Source organism: Microcebus murinus, chromosome 8, assembly GCF_040939455.1.
Source record: "Microcebus murinus isolate Inina chromosome 8, M.murinus_Inina_mat1.0, whole genome shotgun sequence".
Taxonomy (NCBI): domain Eukaryota; kingdom Metazoa; phylum Chordata; class Mammalia; order Primates; family Cheirogaleidae; genus Microcebus; species Microcebus murinus.
This window is the reverse complement of record NC_134111.1, coordinates 74,300,152-74,304,978: the sequence shown is the minus strand read 5'-3', so window position 1 is coordinate 74,304,978 and position 4,827 is coordinate 74,300,152.

Genomic DNA, 4,827 nt, shown 5'->3' with positions numbered 1-4,827 from the left:
AGTTTTTATGTTAACTCCATCACTCCCTGGCTATATGGCCTACTCAGCCTGTTTCAGTTTCCTTATCTATAAAATGGGAATAATATTTATACAGCAAGTCCTCAAAATCATTTTGTTCCATGTTGTTTCCTTATAACATAGATGAGAAAAAAATTGATTCCATACTAGGGCTGTCTGTGTAGTTTGCACATTCTCCCTATATCTGTGTGAGTTTTCTCCCTGTACTTCATTTTCCCTCCACCTCCCAAAGATGTGCACGTTAGCACGCCTAAATTGTCCCAGGAGAAGCGAGTGTGGGTGTGTGTGAGTGCGCCCTGCAACGGAATGGGGTCCTGTCCAGGCACGGTTCCACCTTGTGCCCTCAGCTGCCAGGTTAGGCTCTAGCCACTCAACCCTGAACTGGAATAAGCAGATAATTATCCTGTTTCTATTGATCTTTATATTAGTTCACATTTCAATGTTTAATATTAGAAATGTTTTGCTACTTATTTAGAAGTTTGGTGACGTTTTTGTGACCAGGAATGTGCTGTAGGAATTTAACTTCTGTTTATATCAATTAGCCTATGGTAAAATTGGTTTCCTTTATATACCTTTAACTTGAAGTTGCAGTTTCCAAGAACCTATTCACGATGTTAACTGAGGACTTACTATGTAATGACTGAAAGTGTCAAAGTGTGTAAAGCAACCACTAGAGTGCCTGGCTGAAAATTAATGCAGTATAAGTAATTGCTAGTATTATTAATATGTTGAGAGCTAAATATCTTTATCACTAATAGGCACCTCTCCGCTGGCCCCTGTGTATTGGCTGGGACTCCCGAGCTGGCCAGGCCCTGGGCTGGGCTCCCCGCGTGGGTTGGGGTGGGCAGCATGCTTTCTGGAACTGTCACTCACCCTGGGTGCCAATGGGTGACGCTGACCTTAGCAGCCTGTTTCCAGAGGGCGCCTTAGGGCCACAGAGGAGGGTCTGCGTGGGGCCTTTTGGGAGTACAAGTGGGAGTCAGCTCGTGACAGACATTGGGAGGAGAGTGGCAGGTAATGGCATTTGAGGCCATCCAAGGAACGGAGGGCACAGTCCGGAGGCAGAGCAACCTGTGGTGCTCAAGGAATGGAGGTGGCGGGGTGCAGAAGGACAGAGGGCAATGAGGCGTTGGGAGGGTGTGGGGACTTTGACTTGGTGCTCTGGGCCACTAAGCGGCACAGAGTATGTGTATTTTACATCTCCAAGAGAAGCTTTCTAGAAACCTTGGGCTCTGCCGTCCTCACCTGCTTGTGTGGCTTCTTGGAGTCACCTCTTCATTACAGCCCTCCTTTTTCTCCTCTGTATGGGGGTCTGTTGGAGCCATACTTAAAAAAAAATAACTTGCTTTAGTTGCCAATGTTTCGGAATTTGGAGATATCACATTAAAAATCCAAGATTTCCTATAGTCCCCTGAAAGATCAGGAAGACTTGGCCACTCTGGACCTTCCTTCTGCCCAGCAGCAGTTGCCTTGAGCTGAATTACTGATCTCCCCTCCTGGGCAGCTTCACGCTTTTCCTGCTGTAGGTATCTGATTGGGATCCCAATCTAGATCTGTGGGGAGCACCCTTCCCACACATACATGTACACAAAGTATTATATAAGGTGTGGTCAAAGGCAATGTTTTGTACTTGCGAAAGATAGCTGTATATTCGGAAAAACGGTGGGGACACTGGTTCCTACAATCTACAACCTTCCACTGGAATGCAGACAGTCCATTTGGGCATCCAAGGCAATGTTGTAAGTCCTATAGGACTAGGACCATTTCCCTAGGGTCACTGAACCTTGTGAGAGATTTTGATGTCCTTCTTCAGCCTCACTTGCTTTCAGGAGTAGACTAGGGATTACTAAACAACTATTTCATGTAAAAATATGGCCTTATTTATTAAATCAGCAAAACAACACATCCTTAGACACTAAGCTTAAAAATGACACTTTTTTTTTTATTTTTTGGGGGACACAGTCTCACTCTGTTGCCTGTGCTAGAGTGCCGTGGCGTCAGCCTAGCTCACGGCAACCTCAAACTCCTGGGCTCAGGCGATCCTTCTGCCTCAGCCTCCCGAGTAGCTGGGACTACAAGCATGTGCCACCATGCCCGGCTAATTTTTTCTATATATTTTTAGTTGGTCAATTAGTTTGTTTCAGGCCGGGCGCTGTGGCTCACGCCTGTAATCCTAGCTCTTGGGAGGCCGAGGCGGGCGGATTGCTCAAGGTCAGGAGTTCAAAACCAGCCTGATCAAGAGCGAGACCCCGTCTCTACTATAAATAGAAAGAAATTAATTGGCCAATTGATATATATATAAAAAAAATTAGCCGGGCATGGTGGCGCATGCCTGTAGTCCCAGCTACTCGGAAGGCTGAGGCAGAAGGATTGCTTGAGCCCAGGAGTTTGAGGTTGCTGTGAGCTAGGCTGACGCCACGGCACTCACTCTAGCCTGGGCAACAAAGCGAGACTCTGTCTCAAAAAAAAAAAAAAAAAAAAAAAATTAGTTTGTTTCTATTTTTAGCAGAGACGGGGTCTCGCTCTTGCTCAGGCTAGTTTGGAACTCCTGACCTTGAGCAATCCTCCTGCCTGGGCCTCCCAGAGTGCCAGGATTACAGGCGTGAGCCACCATGCCTGGCCAAAATTTTCTTTAAAATAAGAAAATAAGGGCTGGGAGCAGTGGCTCATGCCTGTAATCCTAGCACTCTGGGAGGCCGAGGCAGGTGGACTGCTCGAGATCAGGAGTTCAAAACCAGCCTGAACAAGAGCGAGACCCTGTCTCTACTATAAAGAAAGAAGAAATTAATTGGCCAACTAATATATATAGAAAAAATTAGCCAGGCATGGTGGCACATGCCTGTAGTCCCAGCTACTTGGGAGGCTGAGGCAGGAGGATTGTTTGAGCCCAGGAGTTTGAGGTTGCTGTGAGCTAGGCTGAAGCCACAGCACGCACTCTAGCCTGGGCAACAAAGTGAGACTCTGTCTCAAAAAGAAAAAGAAAAAAAAAAGAAAGAAAGGAAAATATACAGAAAAGGAAATGAGAAGGGAATCAAAACAATACACTAGGAAAAAAATCAAACACAAAAGGCAGCAGTAACGGAGAAAACATTAAGTGAAAGAAGCCGGGCGCAAAGAACCACATAGTAGTATGATTTCATTTATATAAAATATCCAGAATAAACAAGGCCATAGAAATAGGAAGCAGATTAGTGGTTACAAGAGGATGGGAGGAGGCAGTTATTACTTAGTGGGAATTCCTTTTGGGGTAATGAAAAATGTTTTGGAACTATAGTGCTAATGGTTAGTAAATGTACTAAAAGCTACTGAATTGTATACTTTAAAATGGTGAATTTTATATTATCTGGATTTTACCACAACACAAGTAAAAAAAAACAAACAAAAACCCACGAAGTGAAAATTATGTGGTAGGCTGGGTACCATGGCTCATGCTTGTAATCCCAGTACTTTGGAAGGCCAAGGTGAGAGGATTGCTTGAGGCCAAGAGTTCCAGACCAGCCTGGGCACTAACTGACCCCTCATCTCTATAAAAAATTTAAAAATTAGCTGGACGTGGTGGTACACACCTATAGTCCCAGTAACTTAGGAGTCTGAAGTAGGAGGATCCCTTGAGTCTGGGAGTCGAGGCTGCAGTGACCTATGACCGTGTCATCACTGCACCACCGCCTGGGTCACACAAAGGGACCCTGTTTTTTAAAAAAACAAACAAACAAAAATAAAAGGAACAAAACAAAAATAAATCTCTCTCTCTTTACATATACATGTATATGGTATGGAAAAATAGGAAAAAGCATAAAGGCAATCCACGAATGTCTAAAGTCTAAGGAATATTGCTTTGACCATATGACCTGAAAACAAATAGTAGTCCAAAAGGTTATCTGCTCTGTCACAGTGGCAGCAATGAGCCCCAAAGCCCAGCATGTCCCCTGTTTAAAGGGGCATCCAAGTAGATAAAGGGTCCAAATTAAATGGGGCAGGATGAGATTTTGAGATATCTGATTTTGTTCTTTGTGCTCTGAATTTCACTACCTGGCCTTGTCCTCTGTGTAAGGCAGCCAAGCTCAATGCCCCAGAGGGAAGTGAAAGAGAAAGCAGGAACAAAGGACTATGGAAGGAAAAGAAAATTATAGGTGAGTCACCTACAAAGCAATAAAGTAATAGTAATATGATCATGTATATTAAAAAAAAAACCCATTCTGATAAATCTCATCCTGATTCTGAAATTTAGGTGGGAGATTGGAATTTAGGTAGAATTAGAACACAGACATATAGATAGACCTTATCACCCCAAAGAGGCTACTATCTAGAAATAAGTGTTTAAACCCAAGTTTTTTTTTTTTTTTTTTTTTTGAGACAGAGTCTCACTTTGTTGTCCAGGCTAGAGTGAGTGCCATGGCGTCAGCCTAGCTCACAGCAACCTCAAACTCCTGGGCTCGAGTGATCCTTCTGCCTCAGCCTCCCGAGTAGCTGGGACTACAGGCATGCGCCACTATGCCCGGCTAATTTTTTTATATATATATCAGTTGGCCAATTAATTTCTTTCTATTTATAGTAGAGACGGGGTCTCGCTCTTGCTCAGGCTGGTTTTGAACTCCTGACCTTGAGCAATCCGCCCGCCTCGGCCTCCCAAGAGCTAGGATTACAGGCGTGAGCCACAGCGCCCGGCCTAAACCCAAGTTTTTAAGTATATTTTTAAACCAACTAAGGGCAGAGAGATCTAGGTTGACGTATTCCATCTATAACTAAACTAAGGAGAGAATTATTAGAACTATTTCCTAAGAATGTTAAGTAAACAGATTTTCATTAATC